This window comes from Rhinatrema bivittatum, chromosome 6 (assembly GCF_901001135.1).
Source record: "Rhinatrema bivittatum chromosome 6, aRhiBiv1.1, whole genome shotgun sequence".
Classification (NCBI taxonomy): Eukaryota; Metazoa; Chordata; class Amphibia; order Gymnophiona; family Rhinatrematidae; genus Rhinatrema; species Rhinatrema bivittatum.
In genome coordinates, this window is record NC_042620.1 from 288,420,823 (window position 1) to 288,438,920 (window position 18,098).

Here is an 18,098-nt window from a genome sequence, read left to right on the forward strand (position 1 = left end):
CTGAAGATAGATGAGGGGAGACCAAGGAGGAGGCAGAAGACTGAAGATGGAAGACTGAAGACAAAGGGTGGACCAGGAAACAGCATGCAGGAGCCAGGAGCCAGGAACACCCTTCCAGTGTCCATGGAGTTCTTATATACTGAAGGGCTGATGATGTCATCAAGAGGCACCTCTCCAGGATTTCTGCCACTGGACCTTTAAATTACGCACTTAGGGTGCATGTGCACCCTAAGGAGAGCAAGGCCTGGGAAGACAGTAGCGTCAGAAGGAGACCTTGCGCAGCAGCTTGCTGCGCGTCCAGAGGGGGTGCCAAGCCAGCATGAGTGGAAGCCACTGGAATGAAAGGAGAGCCAGGAATGGAGATGCATTCCTCGGGGGTCCACCCCAGCATTGGGGAGTGTCAGGGGTCAGCTAGGGCAGGAGGTGAGTGCAGCAGCTTGCAGGAGATCATAAGCCTCCAAACACAACAACCTTATAAGTTTGAAAACGAACATCATCATTGTAATCCAGGCTGTAATGTACTGTATATTCAGGCAAAATAATCTTTCACTCATTCTGCACTCACCTACTGACAGGAGAATAGATCACAAAAGTTATTCACACATAAGCTAGTCCAAAAGAATGATATCATTTGCATCTTGATTATTCACCTTAATTTCTACATATCCAAAAGGATTAACACAATAGCACACTACTTTATTTGCTTCTTTTAAATTGAATAAATCAAGTATCAATGAAATTCATTCAAATATGATTTTGTTTATTTATGATATGACGATCTGAAAGAGAAAGCAAGAGAGAGAGAGAAAATGTATTGCTGAAAATTTAGAAACATAAGAACATGCCATACTGGGTCAGACCAAGGGCCCATCAAGCCCAGCATCCTGTTTCCAACAGTGGCCAATCCAGGCCATAAGAACATGGCAAGTACCCCAAAAGTAAGTCTATTCCATGCTACTGTTGCTAGTAATAGCAGTGGCTATTTTCTAAGTCAGCTTAATTAATAGCAGGTAATGGACTTCTCCTCCAAGTACTTATCCAATCCTTTTTTAAACACAATTTTCTAACCACATCTTCTGACAACAAATTCCAGAGTTTAATTGTGCGTTTAGTGAAAAAGAACTTTCTCTGATTAGTTTTAAATGTGCCACATGCTAACTTCATGGAGTACCTCCTAGTCTTTCTATTATCCGAAAGAGTAAATAACTGATTCACATTTACCCATTCTAGAACTCTCATGATTTTAAATACCTCTGTCATATCCCCCTTCAGCCATCTCCTCTCCAAGCTGAAAAGTCCTAACTTTAGTCTTTCCTCATAGGAGGCTGTTCCATCCCCTTTATCATTTTGGTCGCCATCCCCTTTATCATTTTGGTCGCCCTTCTCTGTATCTTCTTCATCGCAACTATATCTTCTTTTAGATGCGGTGGCCAGAATTATACACAGTATTCAAGGTGCGGTCTCACCATGGAGCGATACAGAGGTATTATGACATTTTCTGTTTTATTCAATAATAAGAAAAGTAGTCCAAATGCCTGTAACTAAAAACTCATCTGAGCTAAAAAATTCTAACTTATCCCTATCAATTAAATAGCAGAATGAAAATACAAAAACCAAACTTTCAAATGTTTGTATGCTAATGCCAGAAGTCTAAGAAGTAAGATGGAAGAATTAGAATGTATAGCAGTGAATGATGACATAGGCTTAATTAGCATCTCAGAGACATGGTGGAAGGAGGATAATCAATGGGACAGTGCTATACCGAGGTACAAATTATATCGCAATAACAGAGAGGAGCACCCAGGAGGCAGTGTGGTGCTTTATGTTCGGGATGGCATAGAGTCCAACAGGATAAACATCCTGCATGAGACTAAATACAAAATTGAATCTTTATGGGTAGAAATCCCTTGTGTGTTGGGGAAGACTATAGTAATGGGAGTATAGTACTGTCCACCAATTCAAGATGGTGAGACAGACAATGAAATGCTAAGAGAAATTAGGGAAGCTAACCAAATTGGTAGTGCAGTAATAATGTCTCTGAGATGCCAATTAAGTCTATGTCATCATTCACTGCTATACAATCTAATTCTCCCATCTTACTTCTTAGACTTCTGGCATTAGCGTACAAACATTTCAAAGTTTTCTTATTATTGGAACCTCATTCTTGGGATGCCCTAATTCTAACGCATCATTAGTATACGTTGAAGATACCTCCTCCGAACCTTGTGCTGCTGAGTGACTGTCGGCTTTCCTCTTCGTTCTAGTTTAAAAGCTGCTCTATCTCCTTTTTAAAGGTTAGTGCCAGCAGTCTGGTTCCACCCTGGTTAAGGTGGAGCCCATCCCTTCGGAAGAGACTCCCCATTCCCCAAAAGGTTCCCCAGTTCCTTAAAAAACTGAATTCCTCTTCCTTGCACCATCGTTTCATCCACGCATTGAGACTCCGGAGCTCTGCCTGTCTCTGGGGACCTGCGCGTGGAACAGGGTGCATTTCAGAGAACGCTAGCCTGGAGGTTCTGGATTTAAGCTTTCTACCTAAGAGCCTAAATTTGGCTTCCAGAACCTCCCTCCCACATTTTCCTATGTCGTTGGTGCCCACATGTACCACAACAGCCAGCTCCTCCCCAGTACTGTCTAAAATCCTATCTAGGTGACGTGTGATGTCCACCACTTCGCACCAGGTAGGCATGTTACCAGGTGATCCTTATGCCCACCAGCCACACATCTGTGTCTACATTCCTAATAATTGAATCACCAACTATGATGGCTGACCTAACCCTTCCCTCTTGAGCAGTAGGCCTTGGAGACACATCCTTGGTGCAGTAGGACAATGCACCACCTGGAGAGCAGGTCCTTGCTACAGGATCCTTTCCTGCTGCACCAGGTTGATACTCTCTGATCATGAGACCTTCTTCCTCCAAGGCGGCACCGGGGCTGCCAGTCTGGTTGGGACTTGGCTACTATGACCCTGAAGGTCTCATCTATATACCTCTCTGTCTGCCTCAGCTCCTCCAGGTCTGACACTTTAGCCTTCAGAGATCGGACTCATTCTCTAAGAGACAGGAACTCTTTGCATCGCATGCACATGTACAATTTCTCACCGGCGGGTAAAAAAATCATACATGTGACACTCCATGCAAAAGACTGGGAAGACCCCTCTTGCTGCTGGACTGCTGCCTTCATCTCAAATTTGTTCAGTTCCTAGTCAAGTTTTAGGTTGCTATGGCTGTATATTACGCGCTTAACCCCGAAAACCCGCTCCTGTGCGCCGAGCCTATTTTGCATAGGCTTAGCACTAGCGCAAGCCCCAGGGTGCGTGTATGTTCCGGGGCATGAAATGGGGACAGGGCATGGGTGGGGAGTGGGTGGGGTGGAGTGGGGGTGGGGCCGGAGCCTTCAGGTACAGTAGCCATTTGCTGCTGTGCCGAGTATCGCGGGCTGGCTGTTGCCAGCAGCGCAACCTACGCCTGCCCATAGGCAGGCGCAATTTCACAAACAAAGGTGAGGGGGGTTTAGATAGGGCTGGGGGGCAGGTTAGGTAGGGGAAGGGAGGGAAAAGTGGGGGGGGGGGGAGGGTGGAAGGAAAGTTCCCTCCGAGGCTGCTCCGATTTCGGAGCGGCTTCGGAGGGAACAGGGAAAGCCATCGGGGCTCCCCTAGGGCTCGGTGCGCACAAGATGCGCCGACCCCGGATTTTATAACATGCGAGCGGCTACGCACACATGTTATAAAATCGAGCGTAGATTTGTGCGTGCCGGGTTGCGCACACAAATCTACTCCCGCACATAAGTTTTAAAATCTGGCCCTATATGTCTCGTAGTGGCCTACAGGGGAATGATCAAACTCTCAATAAGGTTTTTTTTTGTTTTGTTTTAAAGTGGCACCTGCCTATAAATTAAAGGATGAGCTAGGGGTGGGTTGGGAAATACAGTCTAACCAGTTAGTCAGCTAGAGTGACTCACTGCTCTCTTGATTAACAAATGTTGGTACCTAATCAAACCAAATCACACTACTTTAAAACCTTTCCAAGGTGAGTGCTGAACTTTTCAACCTTTTTACTTAGGTATACACACATCTCCTAGTTTATTTCTAACTTCTGACTACTTTTTTTTTTAATATACAAACTCTAACCTGCTTATTAGCTGCTTTATAGTCTATTAAAAATAAACACACTAACTACTGCTTATTAGCTGCCTTACTGTCTGACTATTTAAAAATACAAAGTCTAACCAGTTTATTCCCTGCCTTACTGACTATTAAAAGCACAAACACACAAAAACACACTAAATAATATTCCCAGATAGTTAACTTCATCCCAATACTTTTAAAAAAGAAAATTTCCCAAGCAAAAACTTACTGATTTCTTTCAGCCTCCAGCAAGGTCATTCTCTCATCTCAGTGCTCCCACATCTGTGAATTTTATGTTCAGTTGAATACTTTTGCACGAACCCATCTGGAAATAAACTCACCATATTTGGCGTATATTCCCCAAATATCCAGAAATTGTTTGGAGCTCTCAGCTATTTTTTTTTAATTATTTTACAGCCTTTTTTTTCTTGGAATCTTAGCATTTACAGCAATTGAGGATCAATGTAATGTTATCAAAGTCTAAGACAAAACCAGCAAATTTCAAACAAAAAAATCAGAAAATATTTATTATTTAATAGAAGTTTTACATACCACTTATAATCTAGAAACCATACTAAGCTCTGAAGGCCCTTAGAAGGCATCCAAGTACCCTGATACCAAGCCTTGATTTTAAGTTTGTATATTGCTCTAAGTTATTCAGACATGTTCTTTAGGCATGCAGCATCCTTTATGCTGGTTTGGACTTGCTCCATCTCTCTCAATCCTGTGCATTGATTGGTGAAACTAATGATTCTTTCCTTGCCTCCTGGTATCATTTACTCAGTTAAGTCTAGCATGACTTTGCTTTGTTTCCCCTAATTTCCTTTACTTTTTCTAATAGAATAGTCATGGGAAATGCACAGTCAGGGTTGGAGGGAGAATTCTCAGGTTTTGCTCAGCAGGCAGTTAACAGAGCCATCAAGTGGTACATATGTTTGTTTATTGTCAAGATATGTAATCTGTTGTATACTGGACATTGTTTAATAAAAAATTTTTAAGAAAAGAAATGGTCATAGTACAATCTCCATAGATGAACTGTACTATTGGCTAATGAAGTAATACTATTTATTGATCCTACTCAAACGTGTGGGCCATGCTTTGCATATTTTTTTATTCTGGAGATAATATGCTATATTTATAAGTGGTTAGAATTCAAGTAGTCCCTTTATCTTGGATTGATCACTTTCCAATATTAGCCCAATATTAAAGAACCAACACGGTTACCAATATGTTACAGAGTTGAATTTAAAACACTATCATTTGCTTTTAGGGACGTATGAGGAGATGGTCTGTCTTGTTTTCTTTCATTAGGTTTCTATTGTCATCAATAGATGCTTTTTTTAGCAGTTCCATCTCTGAATGAGATCTGATAAATGAGGACTCACCAGCAAACTTCTTGGAAGCAGTTGCTTTTTGTTACCTACAGTAAGTCTCCCGTTAACCCGGAATCCATCCTCAACGCCGGCTCCCGATCTGGCGTGGCACAGCGCGAATTGCGGGCTGACTCCGCCCCCTTTTTACATCGGCTGCCGGCAGAAGTCCCTGCTAGCGCGGGAAACTAAGCCCTATTTAAAGGGAAGCTCTCCAGCACCGCACTGCTTCGGCCACAAGTTGCTTGTATGGAAACCCTGTTGGATTGCTGCTTTCTGCCTCCTGATCTCACCCGGACTGATATTGGATTGCCTGCTGCCTGCCTTTGGATTTGTTGCCCTAGTTCTCTTGTCTGCTGCCTGCCCTGACCCAGACTGTTATTGGATTCATTGCCTGCTGCCTGCCTTTGGATTTGTTGCTCTGGTTCTCTTGTCTGCTGCCTGCCCCGACCCGGACTGTTATTGGATTGGTTATCTTCTGCCTGCATGCAGATTCTGCTACCTTGGTGCTGTGTTCTTCTGCCTGTACTGATCCGGACTGTTCCTTGCACTCCAGAACCTCTACTAGACAAGGTAGGCGGTCTTCTATTTTGGTTCCACTAATTCGTACCTAATAGTTGGCTGAAGCCATGGAACCAGTAGATTTGACTGCACTTCAGGCCATTCCTGGTTTGGCCTCCCGGCTTCAACAACATCAAACCGTCCTCGACCAAGTTACAGGAGTTCTGGATCGATTAGCTGCTCGTATGGATGCGCTAGCTCAAACCTCTCCAGGGGTATCTGCTACCGTTGCACCTCTGTCTGCGACCATACGTCGTCTTCCTCCTCCGCGATTTAATGGAGCTTCCCTGTGGTTTCATAAATCAGTGTCAGATGCATTTTCCATTTCAATCATCTCTGTTCCCGTCGGATAAAACCAAGGTTACTTTCATTTTGTCCTTATTAGAAGGTCCAGCTCTAGCCTGGGCATCACCTTTATGGGAGAGAGATGATCCTATTCTTAACAACCTAGATTGATTTTTGAATGAATTTCACCTCATCTTTGACGAACCAGGACAATCAACTACAGCAGCCAATGATTTACTACAAATCAAACAAGGATCTCATTCCGTGGGGGACTACGCCATTCAATTTCAAACCTTGGCAGCCGAACTCTGTTGGGGAGAGGACAGTCTCACTGCAATATTTCGGCAAGGATTATCCAAAAACATAAAGGATGAATTAGCTGGCCGGGATCCTGCAGAGTCATTAGAAGAACTTATACGATTAGCTATCCGTTTAGATTTACATTTTCAAGAAAGAGCACGTGAACGTACCTTGGCTCGAAGGCTATTTCGTCTGGCCTCTTATAGCATCCAGGCCAGTAGAACCTCCTACCACCTTCGAGGAACCTGTGCAGATTTACAGATTTCGACTTTCTCCAGAGGAACGTCAATGAAGAAGACTGAAAAATCTCTGTATGTATTGTGCCAGAGCTGGACACTTCGTTAATAAATGTCCTAACAAGTTGGGAAACTCTCGGACCTAGGTTGGGTAGGAGAGGCTTCCCTGGGTCCCACCATTCCCTCTCCCCAGGTATTGATTCCTGTTACCATATCTTTGAAGGAAGAGACTATTCAGCTCCAGGCCTTTATAGACTCAGGGGTGGCCGGCAACTTCATAGAAGATAATTTGGTGAGAATTCATCATATTCCTAAAGAACCATTACATACGCCTCTTTCTATTACTTCTGTATCTGGACAACCATTGGGAAGTCGAATCTCCTATATTACTAAACCTATTATAATGAATTCAGGAATATTACATCAAGAAAGTATTCAACTATATGTACTTCCCTCCTCAGTCAATCAGATAATTTTGGGTCTACCCTGGCTAAGATTACACCAACCTCATTTGGATTGGGCCTCTCTACAGTTGACCAATTGGAGCACATTCTGCTTTCAAAATTGTCTAAAACAATTCAAGACCTGCCGAATCAATTCTGCAACTTTTTCTTCAGGCATTCCTGCACCATATGAGGAATTTGCTGATGTATTTAGTCAACAACAAGCAGAATCTTTACCACCTCATCGGGATTATGAGATTGTAGCATTGACATTCTTCCGGGGAAAACTCCTCCTAGAGGGAGGGTTTATACCTTGTCTGAACCCGAATCTGAAGCCATGACACAGCATATTCAGGAGAATTTAGCGCGAGGATTCATTAGACCATCCTCCTCACCAGCCAGAACCGGATTTCTTTTTGTTAAAAAGAAGGATGGGTTGTTAAGACCATGTATTGATTACTGAGGATAAAACAATATCACCAAGAAGAATAGATACCCCATTCCCCTCATTTCTGAACTATTTGATCAGATTAAAGGAGCCCAAGTTTATACCAAGTTAGATTTAAGAGGGGCCTATAACTTGATTCAAATTCGGGAGGGAGATGAATGGAAAATGGCATTTAACACACATGATGGACATTACGAATACAGGGTAATGCCGTTTGGACTTTGTAATGCTCCCACTGTATTTCAAGCTATGATCAATGATGTATTCCGAGATATCCTTTATTCCCACATCATTGTTTACCTGGATGATATATTAATATTTTCCAGAACTATAGAACAGCACCAGGATCATGTGCGACAGGTATTCCAATATTTTCCAGAACTATAGAACAGCACCAGGATCATGTGCGATGGGTATTCCAGTGTCTCAGGGAACATAAACTTTATGCTAAATTAGAGAAATGTTTATTTCATAAGGAGAAATTACCATTCTTGGGATATATTATCTCCAGTAAAGGATTGTCTATGGACCCGGATAAACTTATTGGAATGACTGCAACCAGTAGGACTGAAAGCCTTACAAAGATTTTTGGGATTTTCTAATTACTATAGACAATTTATTTCAGATTTTCTTCATTGGTGGCTCCACTCACCGTGCTTACTAAAAAAGGAGTTCCCATTCAGAATTGGGCAGATGAGGCCGTTCACGCCTTTCAAAAATTGAAGAGGGAATTTATTAAGGATCCATGTCTAAGACGTTCTGATCCGAATAAACCTTTTATTCTAAAAGTTGATGCTTCAGCCGTGGGCGTTGGAGCTGTTTTGCTTCAACCAGCAGACTCTTGGAAATTCATGACGTGCCTTCTTTTCAAAAAATTTTCACCAGCAGAAAATAATTATACGATTGGAGATCGGGAACTATTGGCTATAAAATCTGCATTTGAAGAATGGTGCCATCTTTTAGAAGGAGCCAGACATACTGTTACTGTTTACACAGATCATAAAAATTTAGCCTGCCTTGCGAAGGCCCAACATTCGAGTCCTCGGCAGGCTCGCTGGGCACTTTTTTTCAGTAGATTTAATTTTACCCTCCATTTTCGACCCACACAAAATAATCTTTGGGCAGATGCCCTCTCTAGAAGTTTCAATTGTGATGACACGCCTGAGCCCCCTGATACATAATAGATCCAGCACTTATAAGACTGGCTACAACCTTTACGGTACCTATTGTCATGAATGTGGTACCCAAACGCTTGAGAATGAAAGTTCTTCGTTGGGCCCATGATGCACAATTGACAGGACATTCGAGAGTTCCACGCACCAGGGATCTGGTGTCACGACATTATTGGTGGCCCCAATGGAGAAAGGATATCGGTTTGGATTCCGGTTCCGATTCACATGTGGGGTTTTTTCAATCGGGCCCGATCGCGGTTTTATTTATCGGCTGCGCCTGAGCCGATAAACAAAAAACCCACCCCGACCCTTTAAAAGCTGGACTTTTGGCAAGTCTTGTGGGGGTCAGGAAGGTCCCCCAAGATTTGCCAAAAGCCCTGGTAGTCCAGCGGGGGTCCAGGAGCGATCTCCTGCACTCGGGCCATCGGCTGCCAGTAATCAAAATGGCACCGATAGACTTTGCCCTTACTATGTCACAGGGGCTACCGGTGCCATTGGTCAGCCCCTGTCACATGGTAGAAGCACAAGATGGTGCCAGCCATCCAGTGCTCCTACCATGTGACAGTTCAGTTTTGAAAGAAGCCATAATTTATATTGAGTTAAATCTCAGACCAGTAATTTGTTACAATAGTTCTTATTCTTTCTGGAACTAGCTCAGTTACTCTTGTAGCTGTACTCAGTGTGTTACAGAATACAATAAAAACCATTACGGTATCCTGACATCATCACTTTCCAAATTAATGTTGGATGGGATATGCAGGAAGTTATTGAGCTGCAATTTTAGTTTTACTAGATTTTAAATTATCAGTGAATGTGTATTGTATGTGTATGTGTGTGTGTGTGTGTGTGTGTGTGTGTATGTGTGTGTGTGAAAGAAAGAGAAGCTTCCTTTTCTGATACTGGGGCTAAACATAAAGTCAGATCTTAATTCTGAGCTGTATTCAGAATTACCTCAGTGCAAGAGCAGAAAGACTGTTTCAGATATGCGCAAGGATGTAGGCCTAAATACTGATTTTTTTTTTCTTTGACTGTTTTGTTGGGATTGATAAATGTTATGCTGCATTATATCCAATAAGACAATCAATACACATCAGATAAAATGTTTTTAAAAATTGTTCAACAATTAAGTAGGGGCCTATGTACTAAAATGTGCTAGCAATAGTACAAGCATTGATGTGTGATAAAAGGCCTGTGTTAATTAATACAGCTAATTAACATGATTTAAAATACCATTAATGTGCTTGCATTGTTATTAACATAGTTGTATTAAGATTAATGCACATGCATTAACATTAATGTAAAACCTATGCTAAATATCTCTTTACCTATTGGGTAGTTAAAATAGATGCACATTAAGGGGTAGATTTTAAAAGGTGCGTGCGTGCGTCCATGTGCGCGCTACCCAGCACGTGCACATGGACGCGCCGATTTTATAACATACACAAGCCGGTGGCGCATGTTATAAAATCTGGAAGCCGCGGGCATATGCGTGTTGGATTTTATAATTCCCATGCGCATGGGCGGTGCGCGCAAGGGGGGAAGGACTTAGGCAATTCTCGCGCGGCGACGCATCCCGGCCTTCCCCAGTTCCCTCCCAGTCTGCTCCAATTAAGGTGCGGACTAGGAGGGAACTTCACTACCCCCCTACCTCACCTTCCCCTCTCCTCCCCACCCCCTAAATCAAAGTTTTTTTTGTTTTTTTTTTAAATCTTTTTTCAGCAACTTACTTCAGCTCCTGAGCTGAAGTAAGTTGTGCGCACCAGGATCCGGGTCTTCGGGACAGCAAACAATGGCGCTATCCTGGCCCACCCCTCCCCACCCAGAACACACCTCCCGGCCTGCCCCTTTCAAGGAGCCCAACATTTATGAGCTTACCTGGGGTTTACATGTGTGTACTCCTTCTAAAATGCACGCGGTACGTGCAAGGCCCGGCTGCTCGCGTGATCCCCGGATTTTATGTGTGCAAGGGATTTAAAATTTGCCCTTAAACTTCACAAATTTTCACTCATCTTCATTAATTCAAACCAGAGCTATACTTCCAGAGGTTAGTTAATCTTTTGTATTAGTGTTAATGCTGAAACAAGATTTGCTGTAAGTAACCATATCTTTTCTGGTGACACCCTATAAAAGACACCATAGGTATGTCACATGAGTGTGAGGAAATGTTCAGCTACCGGATATGTCTGTTGCTTCTGCATGGGAGACATCATGCAGCAAGGCAAGGGCAGCAGGGGAAGATATATGATAGATGGGAAGTAGTAGGAGAGAGTAGCAGTTGATCCATTGGTGGCTGAGGGGCAGCTGGTGAGAAGTAGGTAGCATAAGAGACCCAGCAAGGAAAATGGGCCATGGCATGAGCACATTTCTTTTTGTGGACTACATTGCTAGGCTTCCAGAGGAGGATGAGGTAAGAAGGTCCCAACTGAAATAGGTGATCATTTTGACCTTAAAAGAGGATTTTAAAGTTGATCCTCTGATAGGCATGTCTTATGCCATACTTGGCCTTATCAAACTATTGAGCTTTTCAAACCATCATGGATCTATTTAATGAACTGGAGCAATCTTTCTTCTCCAGATGTTTCAGCCAGGTATTACAAGCATTTTCATTTCATTTTCATTTTTATTAAAATTTATTGATCGCCTTTCACAAAAGGTCAAGGCGATTCACAATAAAACATACACAAAAAAAATTATTAACACATACAATATAAAAAACATACCATACATTTCATAGAAACAATGGTTTAAAGACATTTGTCAATATCTGAAGATTTTACTCATATTCACCATCACAAAAAAAATCAAAATTAATCTTTTGAACATTGATTATAAACATCCTAATGAAATAGCATTAAGTTCAGTATGCATGGGATTATATTTACGACATATCAAAGGCACAGTGAAGCAAAAATTCTTTCAAGGATCGCCTACATTTTTCAAATTATCAAGAGTTCGCAATTCAAATGGGAGAAGATTCCAGACAGCTGGTGCAGCTACTGAGAAAGATGTCTCTCTTGTAGAAGATAAATGAGCTAAATGAACAGAAGGTACTTCAAGCAAGCCAAATTGAGAAAATCTTAGGCCATGCGTGGGCTTATAAACACGTAACAATGCATTAGACCATACAGGAGAATCTGGACTAAGTAATTTGAAAACGGTCATGGCAATCTTTTAGTCAATTTGTTCAGGAATGGGCAACCAGTTCAAGATAAATAAAACTGGTGTGATATGTTCATAACGTTTTGTATTTGAAACCAACCGGGCCGCTGCATTAAGTATAATTGAAGCAATTGGAGTAAAACTTTAGGTACGCCTATTAGCAGACTATTACAATAGTCCAGATGAGGAAACATTATCGCACGTATGACAGTATGTAAATCATTTTCAAAAAGTAAATGCCAGAGACTAGAAATTATTTATTTATATACCGACCGGTTTACATTCAGGTACTGTAGGAATTTTTCTATCCCCAGAGGGCTTATAATCTAAGTTTGTACCTGAGGCAATGGAGGGTAAAGTGACTTGCCCAAGGTCACAAGGAGCAACAGCAGGACTTGAACCCGGGTTTCTTGGTTCATAGTCCACTGCTCTAACCACTAGGCTATATGAAGTTTGAAAAAGCCTGATTTTACGACCACTTTAATTTGAGGTTTGAATGAAAGAATTTCATCAAGCAAAACTCCAAGACTCTTGACAGGCTTATTCAGAGGAAAATAAAGATTGTCAATAGAAAGAGTGTCATTTAAGGGAACAGAGTGAGGACGATGAATTAATAGAAATTCAGTTTTATTTGTATTGAGAGAGAGTTTATTTTGATGTAACCATTTCCTAAAGTAGTCAAGCAAAGTTGAAGATGGTCCATGGTTTCTTGCCATGAAGTTTGAATTTTAATATAGAACTGAATTTCATCAGCATATATCTTGAAACCATCCATGATGGCTGTTAGCAATTTAGCAATGGGAGCAAGATATAAGTTAAAAAGCATTGCTGACAACAAAGACCCTTGCGGTACTCTGGATGTCAGTGGTTGAAGACACGTATGCTGATGATTAAATTTGAAAAATTGAAAACAATTATTAAGCCATAACAAACTGGTCTGGGAATTGTTAAGTTCCCTACCCAGAAAACAATGATCTGTCCTTCACCTGGATTTCTATGCCATTGCTGGACTACCAACATGATAGTTGCCATCATGCTTTAAGCACTTATCCCAGCTCTTGCAAGGGAGGTCGCTTTTCACAATGGTAAGCACTCTTACTTCTTGAATATGCAGGTGATGTCTGATGTACACATGAACATTATGAATGTGATACTCAAGTATCCAGTGTCCAGTCATATCATACACCACTCCATTTTCTTCTTCCTGTTTCAGCAGGGCATGTAGGGATGAGGATGGCAGCGGGGTGTGTAATTCTCAATTTTCTTTCATCTGTTACTGCATATACTGGTGCTCATTTGCCATTGACAATGTTATGCAATCTCAAGATTCTGCTCAGTAATGGTGTTCCTTGCACAACATTGACAAACACATAGAACTAACTCTTGTCTTAACACAGCCCCTTCTGGAGGATATGGATAATGCAATCTGTCATTTACCTCAAATTTACTACAGTTCCTCTCTCCTAATTGCCTCCTCCCTTTTTCCCCAGGTGACACAGGAATGGGTGCCGTGTGTGGCATCTCACTTCTATAGCTTACACAAGGATATTGTCAAGAAGAAGTACAATGAGATGCATACATCAACTCACTGTGCCATAAAACACATATTTACACTGTTAAAAAGTTGCTTCAGATATTTCAACAAATCAAATGTTACCTTAACATACTCTCCAATTTAAGTGACTCAGATTGTTCTTCCTGGGTACATTAGGAATGTCCATTTGGTTGATCTGAATTTGAAAATTGATCCAAAAGAGTCAATAATTGCTAATTGGTTATGTTTAGGTCATATGAACCAGATGCCTGCAGTCCTCTGAAAAAATCAGAATCCTTTTTGACTCATTCAGTTTGGTCCCATTGAAGTCTTTGGGGGGAAAGCAAACAATGCATTTTTTTTTAATTTCAAGCCAGGTGGATGGGTCATGTAAGAAGAAGACTAATCATGTTTCAGTAGTTTTTCAACCAGCCTATCCCAATTGGCTGCTGCACGGCTTGACTTCATCATTTTTTAATTGATAGTGAAACTAAAAACACTTTAAGGAGCCAGTGATTAGAAAAGAGATTTAATTTGCAGGAGAAATCAATATGTGCTTTTAGATTTTCTGATACCATTCTTAGATATGGTTTGGGGTGCCTCCTATCTAGTAGCAGTAAAAAAAAGTCTGTACGTTTTGTGAGAAGGTTGCAGTGTACATCATCAAGAGAGGGATACCATTGTTGCTGACACTAGGAGTCTGCAGAGGAAAATTGTTTATTTCAGTTTATTCATTTGTTTTGTAGAGCACCTCCATTCTGTTTACTAGTGTAAAACAAAAAAAAATATTTATTTGTATTATCCGTTCATTTGTTTACCATTAAAGTCTATGGGGGAAGCACTATAGCCTATTTTGGACTCTCAACCTGGGTAACATCAAGCTAGGTTGAAAGAAGATTGTACAAATCTCATCTTTGTGTGAGTTTCCTCACTCCAAAAGACATCAAATCTTCACAAGAGTGTTCTGTTCGGTTTGTATGTTTCACTCTGCTTGTCAAAGTGGCCCCTAACCCCTAACCCCTACACTACTACCTAAACCTCACCTTGAGTTACTGGGTGGATCTCCTATAGAGGTATAAATATCTAACTACTAGAAGGGCCTTATAGCTAGTCTGTCTGTCTGTCTCCTTAAAATACTATTTGCAGTCTTGTCATATTGCACAGCTTAATGTCAATGAAAAAGGTGTAGTTATTTCCGGCATTAAAACTGGGTGATATGGCTTCGCAAACTGTGAAGCCAGCCCACTTTGACAGAAATCTCACACCAATCTCCTCCCCTTTTCCAAGTTAGCATCACACCATGTGTTATGGTGCTTTTTGCATGTGAAAAAATCTTCACGTGAGTTGGAAAATAATCCCCTTAGAAAGCCCAAGCAATGGCAGATAGTTTTTCCTTCAAATCTGGTCACAGCCTTGAGTGATGAGGGCTCATGATGTCCTCTGCCATTGAAAAGACACTTCACTGGCGAAGCTAGTTGGTGGGTAGAAAAGATAGTGCTGAGCCACCTCGGCTTGGTTTGGCAAGACTGCTGACTTGTGTGTCCAATATGCTAGTGCACGCCATGTCTCTGATAGGCTCTGCAAGATAGCATATTGCATAAGTTTGTGCTGTAGTCTTCTTTACTGGGGTGGAAGTGAGGGTATCTCTTGCAACCTACTTTAGCTATTTCCTGTGTCAGGAGAGATGGTTCTTTGTGGGCAATGTGGCTTTTGCATATTGAGTTGGGGGAGGAAGTGCTAGCTGATATGGTGCTGCTCCTACTTGTACTAATGCTCTTTCCTGTGCTACATCCCCACTGTGCCTTTGCCTGTGACACTCCTGTTCAGACACTTTGGCTACCAGCTTCTCCCTCATGAATGTAAGATTCTGGGACTGGAGAATGACTCCCTTTCACCCATGAATCATAAAGTGTAGCAAAAAGTTACAGTATGTGTTGTTTTGTGTGAGAGGTTTCAGTTTTTCTTGCACTTCCTGCTGCAAGGAGTCCAGAAACTGCAACACCTTTACTTTTATTCACTCTTACTCACTCTTGCTATAGGAATGACTCTGCCCAGTATGGCACTTCTAGAACTCAGATTCTCTGTGGCATCCTTGAAAGGCCTCAGGATTTGGAATAACTGTATCATCTCTACCCAATCATGAAGCCCCAGGTGATAATGCATACCTATATCTATTTCCAGAATATTATGAAGGGATGTCTGCTGCTTCACTAACTCCTGCAGTATCATATGGGTAGCATTTTAGCTAGTGGTAATTAGGAATGTGCATTTGTTCAGGACGAATTAGGCAATTTCAACAAAATTGCCTAATTTCTCCTGTTTCGGGGACCAAGAATCCCGAATGAATTTTTCATGAAATTTCGGGAAAAATTCATTTTTGGGTTAGCGCCTGAACCACATCTCTAGTGGTAATATCTTGAATCAGATACTTGTGAGACATTCAAAATTCTTTCTGCTTTTCCTTGAGAAGCTACCCCACCTTCAAGCTTTTATGGAAATGCCATGATATTTTTCTGCACCTTTCTATTCGGTTCTTGAGGAATGAATTCCCATCATCTTTGGACTCCAACCCCAAGGCACCCTTCACTGCCAGGTGCAGAGTGTGCAATGGAATGGATGTTCTGAAAGCCCTCATTTTCAATTGCCTTTACCATCTTTGCACCACAATCTGTCACAAAGAAACCTGCTTGAAGACTCCTGCCTTTTCTCCTGACTAGCTGCCAACACTCCAGCATTTTTATTATGGTTCATAGCATATTGCTTGAGGTATGGGGGCTAGTCATCAACTAGGATTGCAGCAAAGCCCACCTGCAACCTGATGTTCCTTCACTGCTAAAGCTCCTTCTAGCCCCTGCCTCATCCAGGTCCTAACAGTATGCCATCAGGGAGAAGTAAGAGTGCATTTTGTTTGTGCTGGTCCAAATATCACTGGTAAAATGCATGTTAATCCTGTCTGTCTTAGCCAGCTTGTCCTGCATGCAACTATGCACTGGTTGTATGGGTGGGATGATCTTGTTACTAAATGTTGTCATGGAGGGCATTATGTAATTGGGGGCTAACATATGCAGCATATGCTTAAAATTCACATTTCTCTCTACTTGCAGAGGATGATCATCATGGGCCATCATTTTGCCAATGATTTTTATTACTATTTTAGGTGCTACCTTCCTCTTGCCCTGAAACAGTGCATCACCCCATTTGCTCTATGATAGTTTGCTGCTTTGGGTGCATGGCTAGTGACTGATGGCCTGCCACCTGACTGCTGGAAGGGATCATGAGATCAGCAAAGGTAAAAGTTTTTCCCTTTTGAATCCCTTTCTTCTTTTGATTTGAGTGATAGATGGGGGTCCGCAGACTAATACTGCCATCCTCCCCTGATGTGAATGTTAGCAGGTACTGCTTCTGTAGATGATGCTGCATAACAGCATTTATGGGATACCCCACTTACCTCCCTTGACTGTAGTGAAGACACTGAGACCTCCCTTACTTTAAAAAGCCTCCAGATCAGGGATTTCTTTTGTGTACCCTTCTCTATATTCTTTGAGGGTAAATATGGCACAGGAGTTGAGGTAGAGGCTAGACCCTGAGGTAAAACATCAGATGTATCACTCACACTCTCTACCTGTACTGTTTGCTCTTCCTGGGGGGTTGAGCTCAACATTGTCAGTACCATCTCTCTCCCCATCACCTCATTAGAGGCTAAAATGCTACTGACTAAATTTCCCAAATTTCCTTTGGTTACTAACTATTCAATATCCCAGACAAGATTCATCTTCTGAATCCATTGGTGCAAATACTGCCTTTACTGCCTCAGAAGCAGGAACCAAAATAGAGTGCACTGCTGGTGTTGCACTTCTGCTACCCACTACCCTGCTAATTCCAGTCTTGGATGACTCTTCCATCTCCCCTCTGCTCTAAAACTAGAGGGAGAGGAACAGGCAGCAGTAGCACATGCTCTCTACATTTCTCTTTCTTCTGCATTGAGCTGCTTTCCTCTCCTGCTGTTATGGACCTAAAAAGTACCTCTTAAATTTAGGTGTAGGACTGCTTTTGTTATTGCTACCTCTGGCAAAGATGTGAACCCTGCCAAGATATCCTCCTCTATCCTTTACTGACATGATAGAATTCTTTGAAGTGCACTGCCTACTGGGGATTGGAATATTACAAATGAATTTGAAACTATAACTGTACTGCCACTTACAGTGTCACTCACTGCATGGAGAAGTATGTCACACACACACACATACACACACACACTCATTTAATATATGTGTGCTGTACTGTGTGCAGTAATTACTTCATACACAAAACAAACAAAAAACTGTCAGCCTGGTAAATCTTTTGTCTTCAGTCTATGATTGTGCACTGCTCAATCAGACAGACAGACAGAAAAATATCATTAGCACTGCTGCAACTGCAATTTCAACACTGGTTCCAATCCTGACTCTCTCCCAGTGAAGATAAAAA